General features: G+C 34.0%; 2 protein-coding genes across 7 annotated transcripts in view; one reads left to right on the forward strand and one right to left on the reverse strand.

Moving 5' to 3' along the window:
• Positions 1-12,357, forward strand: part of LOC308194894 (uncharacterized protein) — a 293,597-nt gene that overhangs the window by 248,017 nt on the left and 33,223 nt on the right. The window lies entirely within an intron of this gene.
• LOC308194886 (uncharacterized protein) overlaps positions 1-12,357 on the reverse strand; it is a 705,306-nt gene that overhangs the window by 147,999 nt on the left and 544,950 nt on the right. The gene's annotated exons all lie outside the window — the stretch shown is intronic.

The raw sequence follows: 12,357 nt of genomic DNA on the forward strand, positions 1-12,357 counted from the left end.
GATTTCTAGACAAACTGTTACATCCTAATCATACTGTAAAGTATTATCAATAGCTAATACAAGAACTATTAACAATTCAATGCTATGTGATGTATTTTCAATGAAAGACAAGAAGTGTGAGTGTCTGACAAATACTTCAATGATGGAAATAATATTTGATTCTCTTGGCATGCCTTTGAATAACTGTTTTAAACAAATCACTTCAAACTTAAATGATTTTTTATTACTATTTAAGGATTCTGCAAAAATCCAGATCCCATTTTTGGATCACATTTAAATGCAGAATCTCTTAAATCAGTTTAAATTTGTAGGTATGAACAGACTCTTTGATTTATGTGTTTTTGCAGACACGTTTTAATCTCTGAATTTTTAATACATTAGAAGGTGTGCATTTAGCAAAGAAAATATCTTGTAAGGAGATATAAGGTGTTTTTTAAGCATATAGTTAGTAAACAGTGGTAACAAGGAAATGTATTTCCATTCCCACTTTCCTACAGGCATGGTACAATATTGTAAACCAAAGTCGTTTTATCCTGTAGTACTGACTATTGAAAACTACAAGAATTCAGTATGTTTCAGCTGGGAGTTATTATAAATCAGCTACTGTTAAATGCGATAGCTTAACCTTTTTGAAAATCTTATTTGTACTCCCCAGAGCCTGTGGTGCCAATTTAGAGTAATTGTTGAACAACAACCATGCATATTTTCAAGCAAATTAAGTTCAAGCTGTACAGACTGAAACAGAATTCTTCAAAAGTGTTTGGACAACAGAAATTTTTCACTTTACTGCAATTTTTTATGTTTCAAATGGAAGGTCACATTTCACCTGATCACTGCTGTTTCGTGGCATAAACGGTTTTGATATAGCCCATCACCTTTCAAGACTTCTTTGGATAAAAGCTTTAAAAATTAGGAAAGCTGTCCAGAGAACAGAGCCTCTTAATCCTGAGGGCTTTCTCTGGTTCAGAGAACAGCTGAATATATAGAAATTTCAAAAACACATGGAAGGCAGAATAAAGACCAAAACATATGTCATGCTGAACAGTACATAGCATAGCAATTCTGATCTATACTGCACCCTGGGATCTATATAAGTGTATATCTGGGAAGAAAGAGTGAACAGACACATGCCTGGGGTGATAGTTTTAGCTCTCTCAATTTAGACATAGCCAATGTTTGCCTATCATTTTCTCTGATATTATGGGAAGTTGCAGGATTCATTTAATATCTCAAAAAATACAATAATGATTGTATTGATTTGACAATTTTATCCCCTAGTAAAGCTATTTAAATTATGTTGTTGAATATGATATCACGAGGCTATTTTAACATATAGTTAAAGTGTGTTCTGATTCATGGAAAGGGAGTTAAATCCTCTTTCCTGACCATCAGAAATCATTGTGTGGCTCTCATGTGGAACCATTCTGGGCTTTAGGGCAGGAACAGTGATGAAGCTGGTAAATAAAGTGGGCAAAGAGCAGATAATCCTTTGAAACACGAAAGGAAGACAGAGTATATTCATATTATGAAATATGTTTGGCTGAAGTTCTTCTCATGGAATTTCATTTTGTTCCTAAATGTCCAGGTTATATTTGTGTTGTGGGTTTTATTTGTTTTTAGCAATGTGTTTGGCTATATGGAATGATTTAGTGCTATATCCTCTCCAGGAAGCAGTTCAGGTGAGAAACCATAAACATCAGCATTGGATGATGTGTAGCTGCCACTACATATTTGTGCTGTTTGTCTGAAGGGTACAAAATAATGAATTTTTGGTGAAAATACCTAAATATAAGCCATAATAAGCAGTGTTAAATATGTTATTTAAAATCAAGAAAATCGATTGAGCAGAATAAAGCAGACAAAATGAACATGCATTTTGTAACAACTGAAGATGAATGGATTTCCAGTTGAAATGGTAATATTAACATTTTAGGAAATAAGGGAGTAAAAAGATATATGGTTGGTGGAAATTTATAGGGTATGGAATGTACTTTATATTAGTCAAATATAATATAGGAATCATTATTAATTCTGTAAAAGACATTGTCACTACATTTTAGAATGTAGTTTTAACTATTAGAACAAGAGAGTTATAAAGTATTCTTCAGAATGATCTGCTGAAAACACAGCAGGTAGGTAACATTTCCTAAAAGTATCCCTCAACTTGCAAATAAGATGTGAGTGTTCATTTCTGTGCATACTGCCATCAGAAAGAATGTATTTTCTCTTCTTGAAATGCTGTAATAGAAGTTGCTGTTATCTCACAGGTCATTTGAGAATGATGAAACTGGTAATTTCTTGAAATGACTTCTTACAGTGACTGAAGGCTGTAGTCTCTTCAGTTGACTTCTGTTGCCATCAGGAGAGCAACACACATCATAGTGCGGTACACCTTTCCTGAGAGTTCATAACTACTTACCAGTTCCATTTATTCTGGAGAGGTTATGGATGATGTTTTTGAATGCTGCACCTCTGGTTCATCACAAACATTGAGTTGAAATTCTTTGTTTGTTTATGTTTTATAACAGAACTGTCAGCTGCCTTCCTCTTTGCTTTTGACATGCAACATTAACATAGTTTTTGTGGTATATGTTGCCAAACAAGTAGTTTTGAAAATAGATGCTGACTGGATAGCCAGTGAAGCTAACAGATGGTTTTGTAACACATTCTTTTGCATCACTAAAAAAGAAAAATAGATTCTCTTGAGCTTTTTTTCTATCAGCAGACTAGCTCTATGACAAACAATAGATCCTGCTGGTTCTTAGTCAGTTGAAAAAATACATTGTCTGTCTATAGAAGACAAGGAGAAAGACAAATTTCCTAGGAAACAGAGCCGTAGGTGATACCTGCTCTCTTAGTCTAACAGTGTTTCTAAAAAGAAAAATTGAAGAGCATATGCCTTCAGAACACCTATGTTATTGCAACACTATGTTGTTAACGCTTTTTTTATTTGTTGATTTGAAATAGTGATTATCCCTAATCATGGCCTGCTCATAATTGATCGTTGTCAGCTCACAGATGGCAGATGATTTTGAAAAATTTTATTTATACAAATTCTGTTTGGATACATTTACATTTTCTATACTTTATTGCCTTTTCAGCCTTCAGAAAAAGGAAATGATTTCCTTCAGAAAGGAAATGTATACAAAACAGGATTTTTTCTTTTTAGAACCTTGATTTCATTTGCTGTTCATAGCCTGTGGCATGAACAGTTAGTTACTGTGTAATGAACATAACAGTAACAAATCTAGATCAGCAAAAAGAGAAGATGTGAAAATTCCTAAAAACATATTTTTTCCTATACCAGCCTTATGAAGTGACCACTTAGCAGTAGCCTTCTATAAATGAGTGTCTGATGTAGAGAGCTTTGAGAATACTTTCTACCCACTTTGCATAGCTGTTGTAAAGCTCTTCAGTGACAAAATAGATTTGTCATCTGATGTTCTACTATGTGAAATCTTTGTGAAATAAGCCTGTCCAGTTACTTAAGTGTGCTCAGTCTTGAATTGAAGTTTACCAAGTCTAAGTTTCTCAGTTACATAGTAAATCATTTAACTATGGCTTGAGCAATGCAAAATATAGGCTTTTACTTTTGTATGTACTTTAGATAGAAAAAAAAATCATATTTTTTGAAACTTTTTCTGCTCTTATTAAATACTGTAAGAGAAGTTGCAAACTTGGATTAAAAACAAACAACAACAATGCCAAATTTAAACTCATTGGGAATCAATTCTCTATCCCAAAATGTGGACTCCACCATTGACTCTGAGGATGGGATAAAGACTTTAATAAGCAGGATAATCTATACACTCAAACTCTGATCCTAAGGAGATGGATGACTTTCAGTTGATTAAAACATCCATTTGTTGGTGTTACTAGCTTGTTAAAGATGCCTTTCACTAAGGTAAAAGTGCTTTTAAAAAGCACTATTTTAACAAGCCCACCCTGTTTATTTATGTAGACTTGGTCAGTGAGCTTCATCCATGTATCAGCATAAATTGACAGAGTCAAGTGCAATGCACGGCAAGATGTCTGTATTGATTGACAGACTCAGCCTGCAAAGCTATTATGAGCATGCAGTGAATTTCCTTTGCAGTAACTGATTGGCATCTTTGCAGCCATAAGCAGCTTGATGAGGGCTAATATGGGGAGGGAAGAGGTTCCAGCATGTCCTTGATGATATAGGTCTAGAATCTATTGATTTTGAAATGGAAATGACAATTACAGTGTGTTGTATGTGTACTATGTATAGCAGATAAGGGAGCTACATTCTGCCACCTTCTGTGTGGAAGATTCAAGTCTCTCCTCCTTATTTTGCTATTCATTCTCTGCAGGTTTCTTGTTCTGTTCTGGGAACAAATTTTGATAGTAAAACAGATGTCAATTCAAGAGAAAAAAAATCAACTTTCACGTTGTAACAGACAAATATTCAGAATGTAATGTTTGTAGTAGAGATATAAACATACACATGCTTTTCTGGTAGAGATGTTGTTGCAAAAAAAGAAAGCTGCATCTAAGTATTAATGTGGTTTATTTTGCTTTGAGGAAAAAGAAAAAATATTTAAGCCCTGAGTTCTGAATTTTTCAAATTATTATTTTATTTTTTAGTTTGATATTGTTTCTCATTCTTCAAATTGTTTTTTTTGTTAAAGAGAAAATTCAAGACCAAAACAAAATAGAACATATGAATTTTTCAAAATATTTTTCTAATAATAAAATTTTACGTTCCAAATTGAAAACAAACAAAAAATAACTATCTGGAAACCTTTAAATCTACAGTAAACCAATTTTCTTTTAAAAAAGTTGTCTTTGTAGTTATAACATAATAGTTTCTGCAATATCTCCATTAAAACAGGGGAAAAAAAAACCTTGCATTTTTAAGAGCTTGCATTTCAGAAATAGTTTTCTAGATAAATCACACCTGTATCATTATGCATGCACTCATATAGTAGCCTTTTCAAAATTCCTTCAAAGTTAGGTTAATTTCTAAACGGCAATTCATTGTCTCAGCTTTATAGATCTGGTCTGCTGATCAGCAGAGACGTGTGCTATTTCGTGTCACTACCCATGTTTTTCTCCTCCTTTCCACATTTGTCCACCACAGGAATAATGAATGTCTTTGACATACTGAATGCATCCTTCTATTTCAACAAGAATTTCAGTAGTTGTTCTAAAGGAGCAAAACTGTACCACTCCATATTAACTAGGAGTCCACAAAACAAAACTTCCAAAGCTACAATTGATTCAGATCCCCTGTTTTTGACTGAGGTTCACTCATTTCTCCTTCAAGTTAAAACTTTGTTTTGGGGAAGGGGAGTGGAGGGGTGGCAACCACCATCCCTGTATATAAAAAGAATATAATCCTTAATTGCTAATCAGGAAGAGGAGACTCTTGAAGGAGATATCAGTGAAGAATAAATACTGTGCAATAATAAATGCACTTAAAAATAACATTGCCTAAGTGATGCAAAGGGAAAAGAAAAACATCATTAGGAGACTAATCAAGGAGATTCGTGATTGTGTTTTTTTTCTAAATATGATAAGTAATGTTAACATTCATACTTCTTTTCTTTTGATGCCACTTTGAACTGAGCGCAGCACTTCATACATTGTACAAAATATATCCCATTAACCTTTTTTCCCTTGATAGAAAACCAAAATGATCCTTAGCCTCCTCATAACCTCTGCCAAATATTAGTTTTGCCACAGAAGCTTGCATTTCACAGGCTTGGCCCCATTTCAGATAATTGACCCTAAAGAACTTTCCTCAGAGAGACTAATTTACTTGAGAACATTCCGCCATAGGTTTTGTGAAAAACTAAGAGATCAATACTCACATGACTCATTTTTCCAGAATCTCAGAATACTGTAACCTTTAAAGAGGAGATAATTCTTGTTTAAAAAAAAAAAAGTTCTAGTGATAAAGATCTTTGATTCTTCTAAGAAGAAGAATCATGTTTAAAACTATTAGGAAATTATACTGACATGTAATGTGAGAAAATTGTGAGAAAAGGAAGTTGTCCAAGGAATAGCTCACTATTTGCTGAAAGTTATTCCTGCGAGGAATATGACAGTTCAAATCATCTTATAGTATTCTACATACATCTCAGTTGTCTAAATATCATGATAGTATCAAACATACATCTTTTTACTCATTTTTATGTGGTGCAAATTTAACTTGTCATCTTGTACTATACTAAAAATAGGAAATTAGGTATCTAGTCCTGCAATAACTGTTTTTGTTGTCTTTTTTTTTCCTTCTACACTACCCATGAAATCCACCTTGCAACTTCCAGCTCTACCGTTCCTTCCTGTTGCACACCACCTTGATGGGGTAAAGAAGGGAGTGTTAGGGAGTTGAGATAGCTACTGCCATATCTCTCAGAACAACTTGTTACATTTTTCTTATTATTTAGAAAGAGCTGCAGAAGTAGTCTGGGACATCCTGCAGTGTCGCAGCTGCTTATTACTCAAAAATTAATATGACATAAATTATTTCCTGCTTTAAATATGTCTTTGGTTGGCAGTCTGGGAAACTGAAATTAGTTCTTTTTATTTTGGCTTCCACCTTCATATGGAAAGTTCTGTCACATTGGCAGTTACTGGCTTTTAAAATAGGAAAGTATTACAATCCTATTGCCAGACTTTCAGTCATTTTTGCAAAATGAAGTAGACATTGTTTTATACTGAATTTTTTTGAGGATCTCCCATAATGTCAAGATTAATTCAGCTGGTAAATGTTTCACCTGAACCTTTGCAGAGGTTAAGATTCTGATTTCAAAATAGAAGTTATAATAATTGGAATTTACCATTTGAGTTATGTATTGCTATTCTCATCTGCTAAGGTGCAGACTTGTTTTTCAGAAAAAAAAGAAAAAGCCCTTAAAATAGTCTATTTAACACCTTCTCTTCTCCCTCCTCCCCCCATAACCCACTGACTTCCCAACACTTATGGCAAACTTGAACAAAATATTACTAGCAAAATGCACCTTTATTTTCTCACAGGTAAAAACAAAAACCAGTCAATATCAACAACAACAAAAAAAAAAACCACCATGACTTTCTGCATATAAACAAATACTAAAAGTATCTCCTCCTTATTGCTTCTTGTTGCTTAATGTCTGTCTACAATCCATTTATTATCTTTCCATCTTAATCCATTTGTTAATCTCATTTTATTACATCTTTCTTATTAAGAAAGTGAGAATGCAGTGAGATATTACTCACTGCTTTATTCTCAGTATCGGTATAGTGACCAACATCATGGGAGTTAACCTGGCTGAATACTAAATTACTCATCAAACCTGTGCTACTAGTGAATGACTGAATGCATATTCAGTTGCCACCATCCAATTTTTATATCAGCTAAGGCAAAAGTCCCACAGATGACAGGCTCATTCACTATGCAGCCCTAATTCATCCCTGGAGCACTGTCTGTCCTACACAAAATGTAATTAAGTAATTAAAAATTGTATCAAAATGTATACACATGGGGGTACAGGGAATTAAAAATGCACAGTCAGTGTTAATTCTAGCATTTCTTCATTTTTCAGTGCTTGACTTTGCAGGCTTAATGATCTTTCAACAGAGTTTTTGCATGTAACTCACTATATTTGTTAAAAAGTAAGTTGAAAGTAACTCAGAATGGCTATCATGGGGGGCTGGTTTGGAGGCCTATGAAGCTACTGTTTAGAGGGGTTGAAATCCTTAAATCAATGGTTTCAATTCAGTTAACAAGGTCTATAAACGGTAAAAGTTGTAAATTGTGACCCCTTATGAAGATCAGCCACAAGAGCTGTAGTTTGCCAGGGGCTTCTTCACTACTTGCAGATATGAAATGACATTATGTAAGGACTGTAACTATTTTTCTAGATCTTCTGTGTTTCTGGTCTCCTCTTCCCTTTGTGCCATGTCTGGGTACCCTACACTCTATTGGTCTTCTATTTCCTGAACTTCAGAGTTCCTGTTCTGTTTTTTAACATGTATGGTTAATAATTTTAATGTTATTCATGATGATATTAGTAAATTTAATGCATTTTTTCCTTTGTCCTCTAATATTTTAATCTGACCATAGCTATGTATGCCAGTGGTTCAGATCTCCTCTGACTTCGAAGTTGTGTGAAATCCTCAGATGGGGACTAAGACCTGACTTAAAATGAATGGCATAGGTGACAATCAGTACAAGAATATATAGAAGTACATGGTAGGAAGCTAATTAAAAAACTGTTTTTATTTACAGAATTGATATGGCAAAGTGGAAAGTGATGAACACTTTATCACTATGAAATCTATAATCTTAATTTTGGTAAATATAATACAGTAGAACTACAGAGACTTCAGTGAAATTCATAATCAAAGAAACACACCTACATGCATTGTTGTGGCAATATTGCAAGCATCAGACAACAACACATCAGAGAGATTTGGACATAAGGTGAAACCATTTTTGCCTTTTTCTTTTTCAATATAATTACTGTATTCCTCATATATGCTAGTATTAAAAAGAGAAAATATTTATATTTCATGTCCTTCTAAATGCATTTGAATTATTTTCCTATTCTTTAATTCTGCCTTTGAAGCACAATATCTGACCTTGCTGTCCAGTAGAATTATAGTTTAAGTGAAAACCCTTGCAATTTTTCATGGATCCCCACAGGCTTTCAGTTAGAACTATATGTCAGTATATATTACAAGCTGCAACTGCTGTGTAGTCCATCAGCATAGTGACATTGGAAACTGCTTTTAATTTGAAACTCTCTTTTAAATAAGTGATTACACTTGATTTATAATCTATTGAATCATTAATTGCAAACAATACCAGTATTGTCTTTGGAAAATTTTGTAGTTTACTGTGGAGCACAATAAATGTCTATATGAATATGCAAGTCTGAAACTCCTAGAGAAAGAGGTATGGTTTACAGAATAACAATAAAATAAAATTGTAATAATTATGATGTCAACAAAATATTTGTGTATATAGCCTTTCATGCATATAGTCTAAAACGTTGGAGAAAAAAGCTCTTTTTTGTTAAAATAAATATTGTTTTCCCAACTTAGGACTTCCTTTATAGGTTTTGAAACCTGTAATAGTCCTCAGGGGAGACAGCACAGTTCTTGAAACATGAGTCTAAGGCCTGTAGTGATGTTGAAAGGAATAACAGACAGATGCCTCTTTGTACATTTGAGTGTAATGATGTTTAAAGGAAAATGAAATGTTTAAATGGTCCCTGGTTGTCTTTTTGACATATTCAGATTGTAGCCAGCTCTGCAGGGAGATTTAGCTGTCTATTCTGTCAGACAGAAGGCTGGGGACTATACAAAAGTTAGAAGCCACAGAGTAAATTTGCTTCTTCAACTACATGATAAATTCTGTTCACAAGAAAATTCTGCATTTCATTTTTAGTTTTAAATGTGCGCTTTCTTTTCTGTACCCATCCTGCCAGACTGAGCAGATAGTTTCTCAGCTGGAGGCTGCTATCAACGCAAAGTTCAAAACACTGATCCCAGAAATGGGCAGACGACATTAAAGATATGACATTGAACCTAATTCTAGAAGGGAATTTACAATCTAATGACTCCCAGGGGTAAAATTTGGGTTTAAAACCAAAACAAACAAACACACACACACGTAAATAAACAGAATCTGAGCATTTATGTTTAAGAGTAAAGAAGTGAGAATTAAGACTAAAAAAATGGGAATTATTCTGTACTGTTTCTAGGCTTGCTATAGTGAAGGACCTGGATGCTTCCCTCCTACAAAGGGATACAAAAGCAGCACCAAACTTCCACCTCTGCATGTTACAGTAACAATGCAACACTTGAAAGGCATTATAATAATGAATGTACATTTCTTTTATGTAAATTGTACATTAGTTGTATGTCAATTGGCTGAACAATTAGCATGTATCTCTGCCATGGCATTAAAAATGTGATGGCTCCTGAAACATTCATCATTTCTCTGGAAATGAATAAGTTAACTTGCTCCAAATAACATCTGGTTCAGAAAATTTGCAGGTAAGAGATGCATGTTTGGGGGTAAGACCTTGTGTGGCAACAGTGAACAGAACATATGAAAGACATTGGTTATAATTTTATGTGCTTATTTTAAGGCTAAAGAAGAGTGAGTGGGATGTTAAGTACAAAAATAAAACACCCGTCTCAGAAACTGTCTCAAAGTTACTAAGCTGCACATTGTAGTTGGGATAGTTCTACTTGGAGAAGTATCACTAAATCCTTGTTCTTCTCTTATATTTTTACTCTAAGTAGCTGCTGCCAAGTTAGCTTTATACATTTTAATTTTTTGTTTCTGAAAGCCACAGCAGATATGTGTATGGAACAGCACGCATTGGTTTAAGTAACTAAAATAACAGAAATTTTATTTTGAAGTTAAAAGGTGTCTTTTTTTTTTCCTCTCTCAAAAGAATGCTACTTTACAACTAGCTACATAACCATTAGTTGATGATGAGTCAATATTCCTAAAAGAGACATAGGTCAGTATTTTTCAGTCTTTGAGGGAATATTCTGAAATTACAAATGTTTTAAATGTTTAGGTGTTTAAGGTCAGGCTTTACAGGGATTTTCTTCAATTAAGAGATTACAGTTTACTTAGTGACTACAATAAAATAGTCCTGTGCAAGGGCAAAAAGAAGAAATTCTACTAATGAGAAACAAAGCAAAACATTGTTTTGTTATAAGAACAGCTAAGGACAAGATCGTAGTAGTAAACTTGCTAAGAAATTTTGGTTGTTTGTCTCAACATTCAATACAGCTGCATTGTCTGCTACCTAATTCATGATTGATTCACACCATTTATGTTCAACTTTTGAATTTTCAGTGTTTTATACAGAAAAAGTTTGACGAGCACTATAAGAGCAAATCAAAGTTAGAAAAATCTTAGAATGGTTTCTGTTAGCTACAAGTGTCAGCTGAGCATTACCTACCTTTGCATTTTTTATTGTGCATAGGCTAAACTGACTGTGAAGTGGGATTTTTCTTCTTAATGATAAGGCAGGTTAAATAGTGTCTGTTCTGGAATGGTTACAATCTTTAGCTTGTTGGCAAGCAGAGTTTCCAGTTCTGCCTGAAAATGAAAGGAACTAGGGTTTGCCAATTAAATCAAGCAGCTGTTTTGCAGACACTATTGCTAATAGCTATCAACTAAACTCAAAATTGTTACTCTGGATTGTTTAATGAACTGCTTTTTAATACATAGTAAAGGCTAACCTCTGTATCTCAATTTGTTGAGTAAGCAGAAAGGGTTATTTAAAGGTGCATCACCATTCAAACTTCTATAGCATCACAAGAAGAGCCTGTGCCAATGAAGCACAAGACCTTTAGACTTTCTTTCTTTACATTATATGAATTTATAAGCATCATGGAGAGAGTAGTGCTATTTAAATTGATTTTGACTGTGCATGACAAAAATCACTGTGCTCTGATGCTATACAGTGGGTGTATTTTTCTCTTTAAGAAGGTATTTTATGCATGTTATGTAAAATGGCAGCTTGTATTCTTCTGAGTTAACTGCACAATATTCATGATGAAACCAAAATCCATATATATATATATATATGGATATGTCAAAGCATGATTTCTGGTATTGTTTCTCCGTTGTAGAGAAGGCCTTCTTTAAGTCAGCTCTTCTCTGAGAATAAGCATAAAGAAATGAAACACCAAAACTATCTCTGCTTCAAGCACTAGAAATAACTGGTTCAGTGCTCTGCAAAAGCGTTTCTTGCATAGGTGTACGTTATAGGAAATTTAGCTCCCTTAATACTGCTGTTTCTAATAATCTTTTTGCTTCTCAGCTGGTGGCTCTTTAGGATCCAGGTAAATCGGGTTACAATTAGTCACTGTCTTCCAAACCTAGATATCAATAGTAAGGATCTTTGTTACTCAGTAATATGTATGTCCACAGATATTACTTTTCTAGTCGTAACTGTAGACCTTCTGCAACATCTAAACATGCTAAATGGGACTATTCTATCTTGCTAAGATTTGACTGTTCAGAAAATGAAAGTATCTCAACAATGTGGTAAAAATAATTTTATATTTTAGATCATAAATGTTCAGGGAAACAGGAGATAGAGCTTCAACACAATAAGGAAGTACATGGAAGGTGAAAGAAGGGAGGGGTTACCCAAGAGGTAACTGTCTGGACATGCAAGAATGGAGCTAGGAAAATCAAAGTTCTGCTAGTCTTGAAACTACGAATGGAGGGTGACACTAAATGCTTCTGTTTAGTACTAAGAGAAAGGTGAAGGAAAATGTATATTAGTTGCTCAATGTGATAAGTGACTTGGTTATAAAGGACATGGAAGAAGTTGTGCTATGAGGAGAATCTGCAGGAATTTGGTT

Source organism: Anser brachyrhynchus (genome assembly GCF_964034855.1).
Source record: "Anser brachyrhynchus genome assembly, chromosome: 4".
NCBI classification, from domain to species: Eukaryota; Metazoa; Chordata; class Aves; order Anseriformes; family Anatidae; genus Anser; species Anser brachyrhynchus.